Here is a 25,448-nt window from a genome sequence, read left to right as displayed (position 1 = left end):
TATATATATATATATATATATATATATATATATATATATATATATATATATATATATATATATATATATATACCATTTCAAAACATTTTTAAACCTGCCAGACTATAAGAAAATATGTTTTTTTCAATAAACAATATTCTATACTTTTGTGCAGGATAACTCTAGCTTATTTTCACCACTTTTACTCACAGATAGCACAGATATTAAAATACACATGCACAACTTAGATGGTTGCTATTATAAGCTCATGGCGAACTAGTTCACATTTCTAAAGGCATGAATATAGGCACATAAATAATTAGATAGCGCAGGTTCATTAGGAAAAAAATAGTTTACAATCGTAGCGTACTGAAACGCAGCACACATCAATTTTCCTTGAAGAAATAAAATGCAATGTGTAAAGATAATATTTCTACATTTTAAGCACACTTAAGCGATGATATCACACGATCTCCATCCAAAACATCTCCAAGTTATCTACCACCTTAGAGCGGGCATTACAACTAAAATACGGATGTTTTTGGTTTTGCAACAGTCCGAACAAATTAGAACTAGCAGCACTTCAATGATTGTTAAAAATAAAGTTTTTCCATCTTTTGTAAAGGTAAACTCTTTCGTAGTTTTTATACGTTTTGCTACTGACAGTGAACTGATTAATGTTTCAGAGGAATACAGAGAATTTTACAAAATATTCTCCAGTCTACAATTTATTGAATACTTTCAAGAATGATCCCATCTCCCGTCCACTTCTATAATATTTGTGATGGCTTTTGGCAGCTTCTTCTCCCAAGACGCCAATGCATACTTGTGCATACATCGCTGCGGCGCCCCTCGCAGACCAGTGGCGTATGATGGAAAGAGCCTTCAGCACTGCAGCCGAAGTTAAAATTGGCCGCTTACCACGTAGAGAGAAAAAGAAATGGTTCAACGAAGAGTGCAAACGAACACTAACCGAAAAGAATGCAGCGCGCTCCCGCATGCTACGGTATGGCAGCCGACAAAACGCGAAAAACTACAAACGACTGAAGGTACAGCCAGCGCTGCAAAATATCATGATAATCACTACCCAAGCGCAATAAACATATCCGTGGTAGCTTGATGTTCATTGCAGAAACTGAATGAAAATGCATCATGACAAGCCGAATGCGATGTTCGAGTGCTTGAGTCAAACCCGATCCTTTGACTAGACAAGCTGAGCTTAATACCGGCAATCATAATCAATATTTTTGGCTGTTAAACAGTGCTGCCAAATGCCACTGTTTCAGTCACCAACACTCATGACTGAAACGAAGCTTAAATCAGCTCACGTACACAACTGCGATCATCAGAGGTGAGACTCTAACAGTTGGAGACCCAATCACGTGCTTAGTGACATTTTGTTTAGCACCCATTGTTTGTTTAGCGGCACTAACTTGGTCGCGATATTTTCTGTCAGTGATAATCACGACATTCTTAGAATATACTAAGCGTGTGGTCCCAATAAAAAAAAGAGAATGCTTTCCCGTTCTATCTGCTTTGACCTAAGTGCCACAAATCAACTAAACGTCCACTAAACGACCACTAAACGGGTTCTAAATGACGCAAGCTCTCTACCTAAACGGAATATAGAAAGTCTTCGTTTAGCAGACGGCGAAGAACGTCTTTGTACTGATAATATGGTTTCGCATTGAAGTTATGCATCGCTAGAACTAGAACGGCAATACGATTGTTTAATTACTAAACTCCACTGTGAACCATTTGTACAGAAGCAAGTAGGATTTGAATAATGGTCGATGGTGTTGATACCCATGTATCTAACCACACGACCATTCACATAGGTTTATGCTAGGAAGGTTAGAAGGCTATATAGGTCATGATTAGATGAAGCTTGTCAAAACACATTGCAAGAAAAGGACAGCAATATAATGATGAGTCGCCATCTATTGAGCAAACCAGTGAAGCTATGGAGCTTTCTTTTTTTTCTATGGATATTTGATTTTCCAATCATTTAATCTGTGGCGCTTGGGGATGGTCTGTCGTGTCAAACTCAACGAGAAAACATGCTAATTTTGTTACTTGGAATAACTTGCATATTTAACGCTTTGGCGGTGTGTTCGAGATGGAGCATGGAGGAGAAGGATGAACCACGAGCTTGCTGAGCTGTACGGCGAACCAAGTATCCTGGGACATCCAAGTATCGATTGTGGGCATGCATTTTGTTGACTTATTTCAACGTTTTTGATCAAACATAAGTTTTTATCTTATTCCAAACATGCCTGTTGAATACTTCATCTTGATTGTGGGGAAATAAAAATGCACGATATGTATAGTTATTAGTTTTTCTTCTTCAAACATAAATTCTTTCGCGGACCACATCTGTTTACTCCATGGACCACAAGTGGTTCGCGGACCACAGGTTGTAGACCACTGGTTTAGAGTATCACCTTTGATTATCATATTTGAGTACGTGATGCTGACATGGATCTCAACCTAACTGTCATAATATTCAATAAAAGCTCGTAACGCTGTCATTATTTTGTTTCAGTTGGATTTTTTATGAAATTTACAGAGATATTTTGCAGAACTGGTAACTGTACACACAAAAAACTGTAGAAACTGTAACTGTAAAAAAAGTCATGACAAAATGACTGACCAAGCGTTGGTTGCTAAAATGTCACCAAGCATGTATTGAAAACACCAACTGTTTGAGCATCACCTCTGATTATCACAATTGAGTACGTGACGCGGACATTGATTTTGCTTCTTCTTATTTAGCGAGAAGGATTGAAGAGTCAAACGAACAGCTGCTGGAGCAGCTATCTCATTCGGGGTACACCCACTTGTTTACAGAAGCTTGAAAGAGGCACGGAGCGGGGTTGCTCCTAATACCGCAATGTTCCGGGATGTGGTAGGAGGTAAAAATATGTACACAAACGCCGATTCGTGGCAGGTTCGATCAGGTTAGTTTATGAATGATTTAATTTTTTAACTGGAGCAGAAATATTTTAAAATTTATCAACTTAACTATAACTCATTTCAAACAGAAAAAAGATAAGAATACGATACAACCCATCTTTGTTATTAGATAATTGGTAAAATCCAATATGGGGGCACGTATTTGTCAAAAGAATACACTCCGGATGATAAACATTATTCCAGCGACAGGATGAAATTTCAGCTTGTTGGCTTGAAATAGAAAACGGGTGGTTTATATAAACATGATACCACAAAATTTAAACTTGCTTGGGTTAGATAAGTGGTTTTGAACCTTTTTGAAGCTCTTGTTTATTGTGTATAGCACAATAAATAACCTGTGTAAACAGGTTAAACGCAGTGTACAATATCATGACGGATCAATAGAATATTTTAGGTTAGTGCCAGTCGAATAACAAGTAACGCTGATTAAACTTACGGACCATCGCAGTCATAGGGTCATTCTCGCTGTAATCACGTCTTGTAAGGTAATGTCTTGGTCCTGTGGTTCAGTCGTCAACTCGTAGCAGCTTTAAGACACATAAGATCTTTCCAAACCATTCAGTATGCGGCCCACATGTCATCAAAATAACGTCTTCTTCTTTTTTCTTGTTGGTGCATCGACCTGCGGCCGGCCTATAAACGCTTCGTACATTCTTATCTTCAAGCAACCGGATTTCTTGCTATCGGGGTTGGTTAAAATGGGAACCTATCCCAAGATGTCTTGTAGGAGTCGGAGCATCCATCGAAATGAATATCTACTGAACGCGGTCCTGTCGGCCTATAAAGGCTTTCGAAACTTTTCGAATACCGCGCAGCTGAACAGTCCTTGCGACGGAAGGATAGCCCGGAGGCTTGAGCCCACAACGGATATGTCCTCTATAAAAAAAACCTATCATCAATAAATAAACTGTCAAATCTTATAAAGCTTGCCCCAAAATGAAACAGTACAAATTTATTTATAAAATTAAATAAAAATAAATTAGATCGACTGGCAAGATACATACGCACTCAGGAGATGTAAGTTATAAGGCTTGATCAGTTATACAAGAGAATTTTAGAAATATTACCTAAAAATCAGTTACTAACGTTTGAACATTCTACAATTAAGCGAGGGAAAATGGAACAAATGGTAATAATCAATAGGTAACTTTATAGGCCGGCAGGACCGCGTAGGTCGTTACGCAAAATAGAAATAGTATGTATTACGAGATGTCGTCTGATCCCTATGGAATTCGCTTATTTCAATTATACCTATCGACGGTTCCCAAACTATATTCAAATTAGATGTCGTATCTAAATGAATCCGTCCCCAAACTATATTCAAGTTAGATGTCGTATCTAAATGAATCCGGTTTATACATGTATTTGTTATTCCAAGTCTTTTTAATGAAATAACATACAAAATATTAAGACTCTTTATGAGCTAAAGGAGGAGTTCTTTCAAGCATAAGCGGTTCGGCGCACTGAGGATGCGTTCATGTGAGAAATGGAACTCTGAGCCGGCGTCAATCGACCGTACTTGGTGTCAACGACCTTATAAACGTGTATACAAACAGACTCACACATATGAACGTATACATACAAACACATCACCTTGCTTTTTCACACATCCCCACCCTTCATGAGGCACGCTAAGCCCGAACCTGGAACAATTCCAACGCGAGAGCAATTACTTTGGGAAATGAGGGGAAAATATGGGAGAACGTGCAAGAGCAGTAAGCTAAAACCGTGTTTTGAAAGTTGCTTGTCTGTAAGCGAATTTCTCTCCTAAAATAACACAAAGAAACCATTTCATGAACATAAAAAAGTGGTAAGTTTAAAGCATTGTTGTTTACTTTAATATCATCTGTTGAAATGTTTTATAAATTTGTCAAAATTATAATATGACATTTCGTTCCAGATTAATGCAATATCTTGCAAGAATAATAATAATAATAATAATAATAATAATAATAATAATAATAATAATAATAATGATAATAATGATAATAATAATGATAATAATAATAATGATAATAATAATAATAATAATAATAATAGTAATAATAATAATAATAATAATAATAATAATAATAATAATAATAATATTAATAATAATAATAATAATAATAATAATAATAATAATAATAATAATAATAATAATATCAATAGTAGAACTGATAATAATAATATCAATAATAGAACTGATAATAATAATAATCATAAAAGAACTAATAATAATAATAATAATAATACAGGGTTTATCAGCATAATAAACAACTGTCCACTTGTTTATAACAATAGTCGTTTTGAATAGACACCGCTGTCTACCACTTCACTTGCTCACACGTCAGATGGTGTAAGCTACTCTGTCCAATTCAATAACACAATTTTCGCCTTCGATTGCACAACGGTCGGATTCGGCACGGTTTCTAGTGGTTCTTTTATAATTAACAAATTTAATGTTTTGATTTATTGAAATGTATGGTTTATACTGCATATTGCTTGAATAAAAGAAACGTGTTTGAAAATGTTTGGTTTTTGCAAAATTTGTCCCATCAAAACAAACTGTGCCGAATCTGACAGTTGCTAATCGAAGGCAAAAATTGTGTTATTGAATTGGACAGAGTAGATATCTCACCTGTCAAATAGTTCATTTCGCTGTATATTTCACCTCATGTAGCCGCACGGTTAGAGTGACTGTAAAAACTGCCAGCAAACAAACCAAAAATAAGCAACGTAAAATTAATGATTCAAAAGGCTTTTGAATACCTATCTTAGGAAAGTGAGAGTACTGTTTTAAATGTTTTAATGTTTTAATGTTAAATGTTGTTTCTACATATTTTCTATATATTTTCCAAAAGAAAAAATATTGTGAGTGTACGAGCAGTTTTTGTGAAACTACTGCACTAGCCTGCCCAATACTGGAACATTAGCCCTAGTTCTTAACGGCCGCAATCATAAGCACGCACATTACACTAAGATGACGACTTAACAGCATGCTCGTCATGGGTTCAATTAAAGTAGGTAGCCGCTAACTGAGAGGTTAAATTTGTGAGAAAAATGCATATTTGCTATGAATTTCTCTTCGTAAGATTACGGATGTTTCATGTTTTGACATTTAAGCGTTTTTTAACTTATAATCACAAAACAAACTAAACTCCTGTGAAACACATCCAGTAAGCGGTCACCTACTGTATCATACAAACCGTCCCCCAGTAGCAAGGACCAATTTTGTCAGCGTGGTATAAGTCTGGGAAGCCTATATAGGACGACATGTCCGCGTAGGTCGTTATGCCAAATAGAAGAAAAGAAGAATTGAGATGATCAAATCAGATCAGAATGAAACCATTAGCGGAACTTGGGGCAAGTGTGCCACCTGAAGCATTTCAAGTTATAACTCACTAAAACGTGTTTTTCAAAAGCCGATTTAAATCTCATAACCATTTTACATCTATTTCCTCACTTATAAATGAGTTTCGCTTCAAAAAAGTGCAAACAAAACAGTTTTTGAAGCGTTTTAAAAAGGGTCCAAAAAGACGTTATTTTTTGGGCTATGGGGCAAGAGTGCCACTCGTATGGGGCAAGACGGCCACCTGGTTAAAATAACCGTGTTTCTTAGATAATTAGAAATTATTACGTTTGTACCACTAGTGTATGTATTCCTACATGTATTTAGTCCTCAATGAACCCTTTTTGACCACCAACTGTACCACAATATGGTTTGTTACTGTTCTGTTTTTCTGACGTGGAATCCGCTCACAATAGCGCACCATACCGCTGTACGCTACAACAATGTTTACATTTTTGACAGCTCGCGCCTATGAAAGATAGTTGCACACTTGCCCCAAATAGAGATGGCTCTTTTGCCCCAAAAGTTGTAACATTTTTGAAATTGAATTTTTCAGTGATAAAAAGAAAGTTTTTTTCAACTAAACCCACAAAAAATTTCACGTTTTCTCAGCTATACGGTGATGTAAATATTTTCTCGGTTGATTGTTCGCATGATTTTTGAGAGCTTATTTGGTTGGATTAAAAAATTGTAATATTCTGCTCAATTTTGAAACTCAATATAAATCAGTTTAAAACAATGGGAAATATCGATTGGTCTGTATGAAATTAGGCTCAGAATACCTAGTCATTGGAAAGCAACCAACTGTATACATAATTGATCATTAAACTAAAGTTTTTAAGGAAAAATGCTTGGTGGCACTCTTGCCCCGTATGGCACACTTGCCCCAAATTCCGCTACCTCCAACCCAGGTAAGCGGTAACATGTTGATATTGCTTCTATATATTCAAAGCCCATGAACATATTTATATTTAGGTATGGTTTATTGGTTTCTGCATGCAACTGCCTTGTAAATATTCATATGATAAATTAACTGAAATGCAACACTAATGTCACTTAAGGCTTTTAGCTGTCAAACTATTTGTATTGGGTTTTGGTGGGAACAACCTTAAATTAATTTTTCATAATCGTTATGCTATTAAAATGATCCAAAATCAGACGAAACCCTCTTAGCCGCGTTCGAGAGGAAGATGCTCAGAAGGATACTTGGCCCCGTATGTGTGGAAGGACAATGGAGCAACCGTTATAAAGATGAGCTATGCGACATGTACGGCGACCTTACTGTCGTGCAACGTATCAAACTCGCCATGGTCCGGTGGGCTGTCCATGTTTTACGCATGGAAACGGATGACCCAGCCCGTAAAGTATTTTTAGGTTTTTTTTTTCTTTTTTTTTTAGCATCAGAAAAATCGCAATAAGATAAAGTACTGAAAAATGTACATGCATCTGGGGCTATATACGCAAATTCAAAACACACATGAACTGGATCAAATCAACAGAAAGAGACGAATGCAGCTCAAATGCTCAAAGTCTCTAAAAGCAAAACAAACAATAATCAAGGTGCGTGGCAGTGCTGCTTCATCCGATCCGATCATTTCACGGTAACCTAAGCGGGCCTCCCCACGACGCGAGTCTGGCGCAACTTCGTCAATTATGGCAGACCCTTGCGTCCTCTTATACCGCACCGTCAAATAATGTTTTGTTGTTTATGCACAAAGTATAAACAAAGTTATTTCACTTTGTAAAATTTACAGACCCGTTTAGAGGATCAGTGATCCTCGATGCTCATGAAAATTAATCGTTCAATTAAACATAGAGCGACAACGTCTCGCACGACAAAAAAGTAGCTCAATATTGCTAATTTTCGATGAATTGCTATGTAACATTTCACTCCACGTAGATAAAAGTAGCTCATTTCATCCAGTGCGGATCGGATGTGTAAACAAACTGGATAATCTGACTGTTTCGAATGAAGCCGAAATATCTAGACAATTAGCTCTGTTTGCAAAATAGAGCTACTTTTTTGTCGCGCGCGACGTTATCGTTCTACGTCTATTTGAACGGTAACTTATACCATCAAACATTTACATTTGACCACATATTCATACGAATACCTTTAATTCATTGACGTCGAATCATGATATTTTATAAACAATTTGGAACAATTCATAATATATACTATGTATCAAATGACATTAATACTTTCAGTCTGGCTCGAGAACTGGTCACACTATTTACAAAGAACTGCGAAAGTTTCAGTGTATCATCAATATAGTAGGCCACTGTACGTACATTAACAACCGTATGTCGTCCATTATCAATCATCTATCAGCAACATGAATTCGAATTGAAAGTGCTTCGCATACCCAGACTATATGCAACTAATCAATAAGCCATTTAAAAACATGAGCAGAAAAAAAATTCGGCTGAAACCCCACGGAAGCACAATCATATAGAGGATTTCTCTAGCCAGCTCAACATCGAAAATGAACAATTCAATCCCGTAAAATACATTTCAATAATAACGATGGACATTGATTTGACAATTTTGAATAGGGATTTTACGGATTGGAAATTAAGCTTACAGTGTTGAGCTGGCTAGAGAAAAACTGTAAATCAAATACGAATAAAAACTTATGCCAAGTCGAATATAACTCGGAAATCAATTGTAACTAACAACACACTATGTAACACTCAAGCTTACAGTGTTGAGCTGGCTAGAGAAAAACTGTAAATCAAATACGAATAAAAACTTATGCCAAGTCGAATATAACTTGGAAATCAATTGTAACTAACAACAACATACCATACCTTACTGATATAAAATTATTAAATTACTTAAAAAGTTTTTTTTTGCAACTTGGACTATTTTTGCTACTTTACGTTTAATTTAATTGGTACTTTATGGTTGCATGATAATATGTTTTGTTTTGAGCGCTCAAACGTTTGTATCACCACTTACAATGTACCTTTGATGTCAACCCCAATACACCAATCAAGTAAACGCACAAACACACTCTTTCGGTGGGAGCATTCTTGAAAACCATCAAACTCCTGTTTCAGTGTGTTATACACACCAAGCACAAACCGTTTTCTCATGTAAAGGTGGTTAATGGGGTACTTTAATATAATTGAATAATTATTAAAGCTGTGCGCATCACCAACGATGTAGTACCATAAATTTAAAGTTAACATTTACAAATATTCCCCGATATACATCATACTCGATATACGCGATTTAGTTATCAGGGATATTCTAAATTTGGGGCCCTTTCCGTTGTAAGTAATTGTTGTATTATCGAGGCTGAAATTTCATCTTGTCAGCTGCATGCATTGTATAGCAGTTTTCGGGCAGCTATCTAAGTGTGTATAATATACAGGTTGGCTTATCCCAAGGTGTATGAATTTAGAAGGCTGATTTTTATCGCTTCTGCTTATGAATAAAGATTTTAAGAGTGTTTTGAGTATTCGTCAAGTCTCAAGAAAGCTTGTTTAAACAAAAGTTTTCACCCATTCTGTTAAAAAGTGATATTCAAATTTGGTTTTAAAAAAACATGTTATGAGACCACTTGGACTACATACACTTTGATTCTAGATTCCACCACGTCATCTCTTTGATGCACCTTGGGGTAAATGTAAACAACACCGTGTTTTCGAGCAGGTACTCAAATCTAAATCTAGCTTTGTGGCTATAATAATCTAGACTGAAAATTGCAGGCTAGTTTTTTGTGTGGTTTTGTATGAAGTGTTTACATGATTTCAGCCTCCAACTGTCAAACTCCATACAAAAAAATGACTAGAATCGTGAAGGGCCCCTTTGACAGTTTTTTGGTAAATTTTACTGATTTGACTCATCAACTATCAAATGCAAAATAAATTCAAGTTTGGTTGAATTTTAAAACCCATTTTAAGAGGTAAAAAAATGTAATCTTCAGTTGTAATCCAACCATATAATTAATGTAGTGGCTAAAACCTAAGACTTAATGCGAAAGTAAAGTAAAATAAGCAATAATTTCACTGAAAACCTCGAAATTTCATATGCGCAAACATTCTAGATACGCTAGTGCCTCCGGTCCACAATAATAGCGTATATCAGGAAATACCTGTACAAACCTTTTGTAGCAACTAAATCAAGTATTGGCGTCATATGTTCAAAACATACTATGAAAATTTTACGCCTAACCACATCGTAGTATTCTAGATTTTTTGCCCAACCATTCATGATCCCGCTCAATAAAAAGAAAGAGTAAAAGAAAAGGAGAGAACTGAAAACATTACACCAACACCATATCACTTTCCAACCACCAATTTCACAAACACACATGCGCGGGTGGCATTAGTGTTGGAGCCAGGAACCCATTGATAAAAATACTCATCGTAACGCGTCACACTCACTCGCTCACTCACTCACTCAAACACACACACGCGCGCGCGCGCATAGAAAAAGACATTGCTCAATCTAGAAAACAGAAACACAATCTTCTTAACATTTCTGCCAAGCAACATGTGCTATGCGTTATGAACTGAATCTGGTGTGCCATCAATTCCATCTTATTCATGACATATATCTAATACATGGACTGGTGACAATAAACAATTCAAAATTCAACTAATGATATCCATGCGTAATAGCAGATATTGAATTCCAAAGCAGTGACGGAAGCAAAATTATAACGGAAATAATGCGTACCCATTCCGATAAGCATTCACTAACACAAAGGAACACGGCACGCACTACGAAAGAGGACAAGACGGAATCCATCTTTTTCTGGTAATAAGGGGAATTGCTTCATTAGCACGACACATTCTCTCACACATACTATTGTATACAATACGTTTCGTTCCACTGAATTTGCGTCGTCGGTAAAAGAAGAATTACACATGTTTGCATACAATAATGCTGAACAAATGATATTGGATGTTGCTTCCGTCATTTGGAATGTTCTGTTTTAAGAGCTTCTTCAAACTTTTTTAGTTCACTGCACAATTTGCTGCTATCCTCATATTAAAATATTCGACTATTACAAACATTTACCAATACACAGGCATCAATTCAGACACGTTGCTCGCCTACCACGAATTGTATAGCCCGAGTGCATACGTTTTTCTGTCGATTCATCGTGCACCCAGCACCATACTTAAGCCTTTTTCCGTATACGCTATTCCACAAACAACACTCACACTAACCCTCACACACACACACACACACACACACACACACACACACACATATATATATATATATATAATATATATATATATATATATATATATATATATATATATATATATATATATATATATATATACACGCGAGGCATTCTTTTATTATTCCTCTATTTCCACTTACATTCCATTTGCTATGTTTGCTTTTGTAAACATAACCACTACATTATTATATCTATTACAGATACCACTGTTGTGTGAGAACACGGTTTCTCATATTCGCCAATACCAACTAGTGATGGCGACAAACTGACGGCGACGTGGAATAGACGATGCTTTGACGAGATGATGCCGCCAGTGGTATGGTAAACCTGGTAAAGAACGCACTTTCTTCTGACACGCCCGTAACACATAGTGCACAACTTTTGTGAGAATTATAACCAGCACAAATCCACTTTAGCTTACGAGCTAGATCTCTCATATCATTTGAGTGCTAAAATGAATGATATAATTCTGAAACAACACCCTTACAATACATGAATATAGTCGTATTGCAACGTAATAAACTCAGACACTTCTTTTATCACCATTGCCGCTCGTTTTCTGATTAGATTCCCCGACTCATTAAACAAATCGTTTTGTAACTTACAGCGCGCAAGATTTCAGGGAAAATGTTTACACCTAGATTTTTCAATTCAACTAGAGCTAATGTGATAAATGTACTCCACCGAGCCGATGCTATGACAAGCCACGATACTGTCTTAGCTTTCGTTCGTCGAACAATTGACTCTCCGTTGAGTGTTGACTGTATGAAATTGTATCTGTCGATATTTTGACCAATGTGCAGTCCCTTAGTTCATTATACCCACTTATTTAATGTCTATAGTTCGAACTATGGACAAAACTCGGAGTTGTTCATAGCGTTTAATTTTCGAAAGAGCATAAGATATTTCATACTAATTATCAGCGAATTTATTTGATCTACAGTCTTTCCTCCAATTACACGAATATGTGTTCCGGAGACATTCGCGTAAGTCGAATAGGGTAGGTGTACCAATTGTTGTGCTATCGACAAAAAAAATCAAAACAAAGGGAATAATGTGGTTATTTGCAGTTTAATATCAGTGTATTCGTGTAATTTATTTCCACTGATGTTAAAAATCATTTTGGTTAGATCAAACAATCCTAGTAAATTTTTGGACTAGCACAACAATTGGTTCACAACTATCACAACATTTGGAACACATAGAACAACAATAGGTACATGAAAGAGGTTTTGGAAAACGGCTAAAACTTTTGTAAAAAGTATCTGATTTACAAAATGTAAAAGCAATAAGGTAGCTAAGAAGTGCGTATATCTACTTCACCTTAGTTTATGAATTTTTATTCGGTAGTTGTGTCACAATTTTTGTTTTAGTCCAAATGCTTTACAAACTTGTCCATAATTGGTGCACCTATCCTATCACGTTTTACACTGCTGCTAGACGACACAAAAAATCTTCCGCGACAATTTTTGGCGACACTTTCTATCTGTCAAACCGTCCTTGTTTTAGCACGAATGTATGGCTTACTTCAATCGTAATGTCGCGAAGCGTGAGCATTGCCTTTCTGTGAAAAAATCACAAACCCGCGACAATCTCGGTTGCCTCTGATTTTTTTTTAAAACTAAGAAGTTTTTTTAGAACAAAGAGCTCCCAGAAAATTTGTCGCGGTACAAAAGTTGGTCGTCTAGAAGCAGTGTAACCACCGACAAACCGACGTGACACTTCGAACAAAATTAGCTTCAAAAGTTGTCTTCTTATTTCAAATGAACATACGTTAAACACTACCGCCATCTCTATAATGATTCGCTTAGTACACTGACACAGAGGAGACAATGCTAAACTCCTTCTTGTTTTTCTTCGCAAATTCCAATGTGTATTGTTTTATGTACTTCTCACATCTTTTGCATTGATTTAGAACTTATAAAATGATTTTCCTGGGGTTTTCTTCCAATAATTCTTACAAAATCTTGCCTCACACTTCCTTCGTAATTTGTATTTAGAAAAGTCGTTTACATCGAAGCAGCAGTGAACAGAGCTTACTTTGACAGAAGTGTTCGCCTCACTGGTAAATGACAGTACTTTCGTGTGGGACACTTTTGTAACACCAGTGTCACGTCGGTTTGTCGGTGGTGTAACATTCAAAGATTATACGGTTTAATTTATACGGGTACCTTCTATCCGGCTGTCCGTTTATCCGTGCTGTTGAGAAAAGACAGTTGAATACAAAGGTGACATTGTGTTCTGAGGAGATTATTAAAAAAATGATTATAACGGTTGAGAAAGTTGTTAATGAATTTAATCTACTTACTGACGAAATATATAAGAATGCACAGCACGAATCAAATCAAATAAGTGATAAAGTATATAAAAGTACAAAATTAAATGAAAATTACCGAGTTATCAATTGTATTTTGGCCAAAACCGCGAAATTCGACTTAAGGCCGGAGGACACTGTCCGTACTCGCAAGTGTAATTTCGATTTTCACTAGCGCCTCTGGCGGCGGCCGACCAAAGCATTTTGCCAAACAATTTGGAGCCACTCCAGAAAAAACGTAATTTTTCCATGTTTTTTACATTAACTGTACTGAAAAAGCTATGTAATTGATGGATAAATGTGTTGTGCAAGTATTTCAGCCGTTTTCGCACCAAAAAACGGTGAAAAAACTAACTAATTTTGAGATCCGACACAACCATTCCCCCGACGACCAAAAAAAAGCTTCCACCAGCCGCCGCCAGATTTGCTAGAGTGAAATAACACTTGCGAGTACGGACAATGTCCCCCGGCCTTTACGCTGATATTCAAGTTAGGCCCGTGTCTGTGCTCCATCGCATGCGATTTTATCGCACGTGCTGTCAAACGCTTTTTCGTATAATATTGCGATTATTTGGATGATTTTAATAATATAACGATTATGAAAAATTAAGTTGAGATTGTTCCTACAAAACACCACACATTTAGTTTGACAGATAAAATCGGATGCGGCGTCCGACGAAATCAAAATTTTTTGATTCCGTCGTACGACGAAATCGCACGTCCGACGTTATCTGTCAAATCCCATATAAAATTTTGACAGGCCTTCCGATAAAATCGCATCCGATGGAGCACAGACACGGGCCTTACGCGGATTCCTCCGGAATGCAAAAACCGCGTAACTCGGGAGCAGACTGTACATATATCATTTGATTCATTATCCGTGTAATTCGCATATCCGGGCGAGGTCGATCGGGACTCGAGTCCCGATGAGCCCGGATAAACGGCGCTCTACTGTATAGGCGATTAAAAAAAAATAATAATAATAAATGATTCAGTACGAGTATATTTTTATAAAAACACAGCAAAAATTAATACAATTTGTTCAATTATTAAAACTAGTAAACTTTTGATAAGGCTGAAACTATCAACTGTCGGTCATTGTCATTAAATGATTTGAGGTCAAAGCCAATCAAATCATCAAGTCATATCTTCAGGTAGCCGTTGGTGACGAAATCATACTTTGATTCAATTAACGAACCATTTATTTTTCCAATTGAAAATAATTGTGAACAATTATTCCATGGTTTGAGTGAAAATCGGTTTAACTCAGTCAGGCCGAATTTCGCTTCACAGTAAAGATACATCATCAACTTAGCAAGTCTTATAGATACCCTCAACATGTACATTTTGTTAAAGTTTTTTGAAGAACAGGGGGCCTTAGAATTATTATTTCCTAAATATTTGTAGCGTGTTGTGGTTTGTAAAAATTGCAAACCAAATGTGGGTAAAAAGTACTTTTGCATGCAATTTTAAGACCTGCATTCAACCTGGATTATAGGTTCTTTTTGCCGTTATATTTTTGTATCAAACAAACAAAACAGCTAAACCAAACAAATGAGTGAGCAATCACATACTTTCAATAAAAGAAAGAAAAAGTCAAAGAACGTTTCGAGCTTGATTAATGTTTACGAATACGAATTATGTGTCGCTAGTGCAGTCATGCGGTGTAGAAAGTCTAAATAGTTCGACCTTGGCGCAGTGACAATATCGTAACTAATGAGTTTCATCCGAGGTGTGATTATTGGTTGTTGAAAACTAAAACCAATCCCTCGCCTGGAGGACGCGCAATATTGTTCGCTATGGCAAAGAAGCGTTATAACGCTGGTTATAGTCAAAAGTGGTTATAACCAGCTGTTAACATTTGTCACCTGAATCAACACGAGTGTCTGTCTGGATTATTGTGAAAGGAATGTATTCCCCACTTGTACATCCTGAGTAGGGATATTTAAATATTTCATTTTTTCTGCGGATGCTAAACTTTAGCAGCCCTGCCATCTCACAAAACGTGGTGTATTGCTTATAGCAGAGGTCTCCAAACTTTTCATTTTGGCGTCACCTTTGGCTGATATTCGAACGTTTAAATTTCCTTTTAATGAGAAAATATCAACTAAATGTAACAAAATTGTACAGCTTTCTATTATTGAAGCTATATTTTAAACATAAAAAGTAAACATTGTAATTATGATTAAAATAATCAAACTAACAAAAGGTGTGTTTTGGTCTTTACAAAGTTATCACGGGCCACATTATATGCTCTCGAGGGCCCCCTGGCTTATAGCAATAGCTTAGTTGTAATCAAAAGGCCATTGGTTACAGCAGCGTTTTTTAACCGGTGGGGAATTCTCCCCAAGGGGGAAAATTTGACTTTTTTGGAGGTAAATTTTGTAACAAAATTTCGCTAAATACCGTATCAAGCTTTACCCCCCACTTATGAATTTGTGAGTGGAGAATAAAATCCTACATAGACCCTACATGGGAATAAAAGCTTCAAACATGTTGAAAGCCTCTGGGTTACAGCAACCATGGTTACACTCAATATCGAATAAATTTAGTTAGTGTTAGATCACTCTTAGAACGGTATACATCATCTTTCAAACGCTCCTACAGTACCATCTCACATAAGATGATACCCAAAATGCATTGTAACCTAATTCAATTAATATTAAATTACCTCCTTGTCTACATTGTTCCTAACAGCAACATTCCGATCTCTTATAAACGGTGCGATCAAACTGTGTTTATCAACCTAATAGACGTGAGATAATTGTTTTCAATTGGAAGATGTACACTACCTTCATCGCACTTCCACAGTTGTGCTATTCTTACATAAAGCCAACAAACCTATTTCATTTTTCACATCGTTGAGGACTCTTTTCTTACTCTACCAAAAATCATTATCATATCAAAATCATCATTTAAACTTCGGAAAACCATGCATAAATGTAGGTAAACGTATGGAAGTCGAACAGTCTCTATTTCTTTACAAAATGACCTAATATCTTGCTAACATTGGCCAATATGGCTCTAAAATCGTTAACATATTCAGTGATTTGCTCGCGACTCACTCGTTTCTTTTTTATTGCGCTTTTGCTCCGTGCTTCGTCGCGGATTGCGCGTCGCTGTTAAATTTTCACATTTGTTGTTCAATTCCAGGAAAAAAATCTATATCAGGCGTCACTTGCGACACATGTGGGCCTGCATTGGTAAAACTTAATAGGAACTAATCCTACATTTTTGTTTTAGGTAAATAATGCTTCAAATTGTTGTGGAACCGTTACTGAACTCATACAAGTCCTGGAACTGATAGTATCATTATCATTATCATCATCATCAACCATTATCAATCCAGAAATAGCCCTTGATGTTGTTCAGATCCTGAAACAGTACTTCGATCTGTTCCGAATATGGAACGAAACGTGAACCTGTTCCGATCGTGGATCCGACATATTTTTTATTCTGACTCAATAACTAAGGCGCCTTAACCGTGCGCATAAATCGTGGCGAACATTTAAAGCGATAATGAAGTTCGTAAACATTATTTTGGTGCAGCTACCTAGTGTCTAGTGCTATTTTCAAACTTCATTGGCTTTCAGTGACTTTTGAATTACCCTCCATAGCACGATAGTCAGTCCTACGTATGGCAATAATTAGGAACTCTTAATATTTGGTATGACCACCGATAAACCGACGTGACACTTCGAAAAAAATGAGTTTCAAAAGTTGTCTCCTTATTTCAAATGAAAATACATTAAATATTAGCGTCATCTTTATAATGATTTGCTTACTACAGTGACACAGAGGAGAAACTGCTAAACTCCTTTTTGTTTTTCACCCCAACTTCCAATGAAGAATATTTTCTCCAATTTTCACATCATTTGTATTGATTTGGAAACCCATCTAATGATTTTTCTGGGTATTTTGTCCAATTATTTTCATAAAAAAATTATTTGGGGCCAGTCTGGTGGTACAGTCGTCAACTCGTACGACTTAACAACATGCCCGTCATGGGTTCAAGTCCCGAATAGACCGTGCCCCCATACGTAGGACTGACTATCCTGTTATGGTAACAATAAGTCACTGAAAGCCAAGCTCACTTTCACTAGTGGGCACAGGCAGGCCTTGACCGACAGCGGTTGTTGTGCCAAAGAAGAAGAAGAAGATTTTCATAAAATCTTGCCTACACTTCTTCCGCCATTTTTAATTGGTAAAGTTGTTTTCATTTAAGCAGCCGCGAAAAGAGCTCATTATCAAGGTGTGTTTATTTAAAAGGTGAATTATTAGCTAAGTGGGTAGAAAGGAGGTGTCGTCATACAGAACATTTGGCCATAAAGGCTTTAGAAAAAAGCACAAAACCAGAATCGACGGCATTTGTCAAATACGACGAATGTTGCTGGTATACGGGTATGATAAATGAATTGTTTTCGTTTAATAAATATTTGTATAGGACAAAAAACTTGTATTTTGCTGCTTTAATCCACACTTTACAAATCGACATTTTCAACGTGATATTGCGGCTGCTGCCTGTAAACAAATATCGACGGCTGTTGTCAAATTGAATTTCAAAATGGAAACATGCCAAACGCTAAGAAGACACCTCCTCTATATTCCACCTTGATTATTAGCGCGTTTACCGGGCGCCATCATTGAATATAGCTCCCAGTATTGTTATGTCAAGTCGTGAAATGTCAACTTGCTCTGAAGCACTTCACCTCCTAAAATCCATACACCTTGTTGTGGGACAGTTTTGTAACGCAAGTGCTATGTGAGTGTATATATCACGTGGGCTTATGGTGTACTTCCTCATCAATACATCGACACCCAATTAGACAGTTTGTTCCATGAGAAAAACTAGTATGCCTTGAAGTTTAAAAAGTATCTCGGAGAAATGGTATGTGATTTAATTCAGGCGTAGCACGAAGAAAGTTAAAAAAAAATTACGTGACGGCTAGTTCATGGTGTAAAATGTTGATCTGAAGATTACTGGATTACAACAACACATTTCCCTATCAAAATCTTATGTATAGGAAACAATTATTGAATCCGTTCAGTCAGCAAGCAAGGAGCAGTGTAATCGAATCAAATACGGTATCATACTTAAAGTAAGGAACTTATCAGAGTGCCCTTGAATACATCATTTTGTTTCATTCAACAGACCTCCGATTGTTCTCAAACATCGTGTAAAATTGTGAAAACTTGGGATAGACGTAGAAAAACTGTATGGAACAATCATCAAAGCAGCCAGTTTGTTATGGATCTAACTGCAAAATCAGGTTTTTTCCTATTTTCGTTTTTAGACGTCAAATTGCACTGGATAAGCCCACCTGATATATCAACTCACTTTGCGCAAGTGTCACGTCGGTTTGTCGGTGGTATGACCACCCTATGCCTTCAGCACCGCTTCAAATCAACGAGGCATACTTTCAACGAGAATCCGTAGATATTTTGAATCCATTTTCTCACACGCTGTTTCCAAAGCATCAAACTAGTCGTCTTTGTTCGAGACCGATGTTTTGTTCATTTTATCGTGCAAATAACATCACAAGTTTTCTATCGGATTAAAGACGGGAGATTGGAATGGCCATTCGAGCATCTTAATTCGGTTTGATTTGAAAATTTCAGTTATTTTTTGGCCGTATGTCTGGGGTCGTTGTCTTGTTAAAACCGTAATTTGTTTCTAGGCCAGATTTTAATAGTGAAACCACCAACAATTTGTTCATTCAACAAATCAATACACACATCTGCGGTCATTATTCTCTTCATATGCACCAATCTTCCAACTCTAGACCACGCAAACAATCCCCAAAGCGTAATGTTTCCCCCTTCATGCTTTACCGTCTTTTGAATGTATGGTTCCTTAAGTACGTCACTGGATCTGCGCCATAGCCTGGAATCGACGTTTTTGTCCAAACGGCTAATACTTGCTCGATCGCTTCACAAATCGATTTTCCAAAAGTCTATGGACATTCTGGCGTGCTTTTTGGCAAATTTCAACACTTACAATTTTACACTTTCAAAAGACCAAGGTGGATTAAAGAGTTCGGGTAGTGAAATCTAGAGCATTTTGAAAAATTTGTCACTTGACGTAATGGGGACCTTATGTCAATGGGGATTCAAACTAGACATAGGCAAAATGATTCTTTTCACCGAACGCGAACGAACTAGTTCGCTCACCAAAAAGAACCGAAAGTGAACGACGATTCTTTCGTTCTTTTTTATCATGGGGTTTTTATTCACAAAGAACGCTCGTTATCTTTTTCATTTACCCATCATAGACGCATACTGTAGCCAAAGAAGTACTCCTTCTGCGGTTGAAACCAATAATTTAAAAACATTAAACACTCGGCCCATCTGTTGTCTGGTCAACACAAGCAATCGCAAAACCGACCAAAAACTAGCATGCAAAAAACTAATACAGTCATTATCCGATATACGCTATCGTACGGGACCGAGCGCAATAGCGTATCTCGAGTTTTCGCGTATAGCGGATTCCTATGGAAAAATAGTTTACACTACGGTTCGAGGGTTGAAAAATATCGCCACAGAGTTTTGCATTAAAGTTTTTGGTTATACAATAGGTATCTTTTGCACAAATTTAATGAAAAATGCATTAAGAACATTAAAGAAATTCAAAAAGAGCTTAACATATTTCAAAAAATTAAAATATTTGCAAAAACACATGGAGCTGTCAAATTTAGAGGAATCGCGTACTGCGAATTCGCGTATATCGAGTATCGCGTACTGCGGATAATTGCTGTACGTGCAAAAATGTCTCCAGCATATATTGTACCCTATGCCTTATACACACTCAAGAATTCTATAAAAATCTACTTAAATTAGGATCAACATGATGAGCGCAATCAATTCAGTTCAGTTCATTCGCGAACAATGACTAATCCGTTTGAACGGGCTCGATCTATTGAGTTGTATAGGTATAATTTCCACACCAACAGAACACAGATCGAACACAAATGAGCCAGTTCGAACGCGTTCGATGAATTCAGTTGTGCAGGTACGATTTACACACCAACAGAACACAGATCGAACACTGCTGAACCAATTCGAACGCGTTCGAAGAATTGAGTTGGGTAGTACGATTTACATATCAACAGAACACATAACGAACACTAAGGAATCAGATCGAACGCGTTCGATGAATTGAGTTGGGTAGTACGATTTACATATCAACAGAACACATAACGAACACTAACGGATCAGATCGAATGCGTTCGACGAATTCAGTCGTGTAGATACGATTTCCACACCAACAGCAGAATTGAGTTGTGTAGGTACGATTTACACACCAATAGGTCACAGATCGAACACTGATGGACCAGTTCGAACGCGTTAGACGAATTCAGTCAAATACATATATATATATATATATATATAATATATATATATATATATAATATATATATATATATATATATATAATATATATATATATATATATATATATATATATATATATATATATTATGTATATTCATATATATATATATATATATATATATATATATATATATATATATATATATATATATCTTCTTCTTCTATCTTCTTCTTCTTCTTCTTCTTGTTCTATGTATATAAATCTCGTGTCACGGTGTTTGAGCAACCTCCAAAACGGCTGGATCATTTTCAACGAAACTTTCACAAACCTTATGGTGGTATGAGAATAGGTTTTAAGACTCACATCATTTTCAGAAGATACACTAAACTTAATTTATTAGCAATTTTCTAATCCCATACCAAGAGCAGTATTGTTGTTGTATTCAGCGCTTTAACACTCGGTGTTAAGTGTAGTTTACACTGGTGTTAAAACCCCTCAAGCAATTGCGATCAGTTTGCGAGCTCGCACGAGGCCTCGCAATTGCGATAGCTTTTTAGCGCTGGTATATATTATTCCCCGATATACGCCATATTCGATATACTCGATTTTGGTATACATTATGTTCTAAATTTGACAGTTTTGTTTAGCAAATTGTACAAATTTGACAGATCGATTGTCAAATGGATAATAACTTCCCTTTGGTCGAATTTTAAAAACCATTTCATAAGGTACAGGTATTCCTCGATATACGCCATACACGATATACGCAATTTTCTTAATTTGACAATTCTTATACTAATTTGACACATCAAATGTCAAACTCAAAATAAATTCTCTTTTTGTCAAATTTGAAAAACAATTTTTAATGGTACACAATTTTAATTTTTTAGTTGAAATAAGATCAAATAACTAATTTAATGGCTACCCAAGTGCCACAAATCCACTAAACGACCACTAAACGGCTTCTAAACGACTCAAGTTCTCTACCTAAACGGAATATAGAAAGACTTCGTTTAGCAGACGCCAACGACTCATGCATTCTAAAAATAGCAAAAAAGCTGGTGGCGCTATCTGTTGGTGGGATACCCCAACCAGTTGAGCTTCATCGCTTGGAGGAGAGCTTTCTCATTTCCTCTGTACTGTTGTATGGTTTCGCATTGAAGTTATGCATCGCTAGAACTAGAACGGCGATACGATTGTTTAAATACTAAACTCCAACGGAAACCACCAGCACTGAAGCAAGTGAGATTTGAGCAATGGTCATTGGTGTTGATACCCACGTATCTAACCACACGACCATTTATATAGATTTTTGCTCAGAAAGTTAGAAGGCTATATAGGTCATAATAAAATGCAACTTGTCGAAACACATTGCAAGAAAAGGATAGCAATATGATGATGAGTTGTAATACGCCATCTATTGATCAAACCAATGAAGCTGTGGAGCTTTCATTTTTTTTCTATGGATATTCAATTTTCCAGTCGTTTAAGCTTAATCTGCGGCGCTTGGGTAAAACCTACCCCTTCAAACAGAATGATACGAAATTTAGCTATAATTTGACCGAAAACATTGAAATTCGACTTACGCTAAGATTAGAGATACGCAATTGCTCTCCAGTCCGCATTAATATGATGGAGTGCCTGTATATGATATACAGGCGGTCCTCGAGATACACGGTTAATGGAGACTGAAAACGGCCGCAAAATACCACGTATCTCGAATTTCCGCGTAAGTCGAATCTCGTGATTTCCAGGCTAAATATTGCTAATTTTTGCGTAATTTTGCAAGCATGGAATAATTTTAGCCACTCAATTAATTATTTGATATGACCCAAGCGCCACAGATTAAGCTTAAACGACTGAAAAATTGAATATCCATATAAAAAAAATGAAAGCTCCACAGCTTCATTGGTTTGATCAATAGATGGCGTATTACAACTCATCATTATATTGCTATCCTTTTCTTGCAATGTGTTTCGCTATTCTACCTATTATATAGCCTTCTAACTTTCCGAGCAAAAATCTATATGAATGGTCGTGTGGTCAGATACATGGGTATCAACACCAACGACCATCACTCAAATCTCACTTGCTTCAGTACTGGTGGTTTCCATTGGAGTTTAGTATTTAAACAATCGTATCGCCGTTCTAGTTCTAGCGATGCATAACTTCAATGCGAAACCATACAACAGTACAGAGGAAATGAGAAAGCTCTCCTCCAAGCGATGAAGCTCAACTGGTTGGGGTATCCCACCAACAGATAGCGCCACCAGCTTTTTTGCTATTTTTAGAATGCATGAGTCGTTTGGCGTCTGCTAAACGAAGTCTTTCTATATTCCGTTTAGGTAGAGAACTTGAGTCGTTTAGAAGCCGTTTAGTGGTCGTTTAGTGGATTTGTGGCACTTGGGGAGTCTGGCTGAATTTTACAGAAATTATTCGGCATTTGACAATTGATGTGTCAAATCAGTACAATTTGCTCAAAGAGCTGTCAAAGGGGCCCTTTACGATTCTAGTCAGTTTTTTGTATGGAATTTGACAGTTGGAGGCTGAAATCATGTTAACACTCCATACAAAACCACACAAAAAACTAGCCTGCAATTTTCAGTCTAGATTATTCTGGCCTCAAAGCTAGAATTAGATTCGAGTACCTGCTCGAAAACACGGTGTTGTTTACCCGGCGCTCTGGCACCAATCGAACACGACATCGAACATGAAAAATGTATGGGATTTGACATGTTTGTCTTGTTTGTTTGTTTGTGTCTGACAGTGCACCTCCATATGATTATATGGGTTTGTTCGAGTCGGATGTCGTGTTCGATTGGTGCCAGAGCGCAGCCTTACATTTACCCCAAGGTGCATTAAAGGTATCAGGTGGTAGTATCTAGAATCAAAGTGTATGTAGTCCCGGTGGTCTCAGAGCATTTTTTTATAACCAATTTTGAACATCTTTTTTTGACAGAACGAGTGAAAACTTTTGCTCCAACGAGCTTTCTGGAGGCTTGACGAATACTCAAAACACTCTTGAAATCTTCATTCAGAAGCAGAAACGATAAAAATCAGCCTCCTAAATTCATACACCTTGGGATAAGCCTACCTGTTTATTATACACACTTAGATAGCTGCTCGAAATCTGCTATACAATGCAAACAGCTGACAGGCTGAAATTTCTGCCTACGAACTTCAAACGGAAAGGGCCCCAAATTTAGAAAACCGCGTATCTTCGAATTCGCGTATAAGAGGTACCATGTATCTCGGGGACCGCCTGTATGGTATATGGGTCCAATAAACTCCGTGGTAAACCAAAAATTCAGTGGTACCCAAGCGGATGATTGTCATAGCAGATCATTACATGCTGTTATTACGATAAGATGAATCGAAGCTTTGAGATAAAATCATAGTAATCATTGTAATCGTTGTTTTTGTTGCTTGGATTGCAAATTCTTTTTTTTTTATTAAAACGAGACATTAATTTAAACCCGTGTGAAACCGGGTAAATCAGCTTATATATATATATATATATATATATATATATATATATATATATATATATATATATATATATATATATATATATATATATATATATATATATATATATTTTTTTTTATCTCTGCCGTCCGTCATCGACATCGAATACATCGCTGCTGCCCTGGTGCAAGCATCATCACGGCATCATCACTATCGGCAAGCATCATCGCAGCATCATCATCATCGTCATACCATCGCCGCCGTCCCAGGCAGCGACACAGCAGCATCATCATCACCGCTGCGTTATCGCCATCACGGTGAGGGCCGAGAGCAGCAGCAACCGCTGCTCAGCGCGGCAACATCGGGGTCTCCACATCTTGGCAGCATCGGCCGGAAGGGTGTCACCACGCCGGTATTCCCTGTCGCACACTGTCACACACACTAAGCAGCACAAGGGTTAGTGTGTGCCGAGCGCAAGATTAGAGTGTACTAGCGAGCCGATTGTGCAGGAGCTTTCGGCAGGGGCGCTCGGTGCGGCTGGTGCGCAGCCACCGCACTTGTTATTTTAACCTTCATTTCTATAACCACCTACCCGGGTATGTTTTGCTTATTCTTTTTATTATAACTTTTTACTGGATTATCGAATCGATCCAAAAAAAATAGAATGCCTAGAGAAACATGTTTTAAAAAAGTGGTAAAAAATTTAGAATTTTTCAATTTTTTTAAATGTTCTTTAAAAAAATAAAATCAACTTTTACCCCTTACTTCTATAACCACCTACCCGGGTATATAATACATACAATAAAGGATTTTGGTTTGAATTAGTGGCTTATTTTG

At 36.8% G+C, this 25,448-nt stretch overlaps 1 protein-coding gene, 1 long non-coding RNA gene and 1 other non-coding gene across 13 annotated transcripts in view; 2 read left to right on the top strand and 1 right to left on the bottom strand.

Moving 5' to 3' along the window:
• The window catches only part of LOC121598255 (insulin-like receptor), a 45,044-nt gene extending 32,792 nt beyond the window's left edge, over positions 1–12,252 (bottom strand). For 3 of the 10 annotated variants that reach the window (XM_041924823.1, XM_041924824.1, XM_041924832.1), the window contains exon 1: positions 12,102–12,252. The gene's annotated coding sequence lies outside the window, so the exon portion shown is untranslated. Of the gene's footprint in view, positions 1–11,321; positions 11,448–11,636; positions 11,979–12,101 lie in introns of those variants that run through there. The other 7 variants (XM_041924830.1, XM_041924831.1, XM_041924833.1 and 4 more) reach the window with 4 other exon arrangements.
• Positions 12,253–15,497: 3,245 nt separating this feature from the next.
• LOC121600705 lies at positions 15,498–15,632 on the top strand. Its single transcript, XR_006005872.1, has one exon. It is a non-coding gene; the product is annotated as a U4 spliceosomal RNA (small nuclear RNA).
• Positions 15,633–18,498: 2,866 nt separating this feature from the next.
• Positions 18,499–24,140, top strand: LOC121599872. 2 transcript variants are annotated; one of them, XR_006005755.1, is made up of 3 exons: positions 18,499–18,895; positions 18,963–19,080; positions 24,103–24,140. It is a non-coding gene; the product is annotated as an uncharacterized LOC121599872 (long non-coding RNA). The 2 variants fall into 2 exon arrangements; XR_006005754.1 differs by lacking the exon at positions 24,103–24,140 and adding an exon at positions 19,105–19,706 and having other exon boundaries at positions 18,963–19,025.
• Positions 24,141–25,448: the final 1,308 nt, after the last annotated feature.

This window comes from Anopheles merus, chromosome 3L, assembly GCF_017562075.2.
Source record: "Anopheles merus strain MAF chromosome 3L, AmerM5.1, whole genome shotgun sequence".
Lineage (NCBI taxonomy): Eukaryota > Metazoa > Arthropoda > Insecta > Diptera > Culicidae > Anopheles > Anopheles merus.
This window is presented reverse-complemented; position numbering and strand designations above follow the sequence as displayed.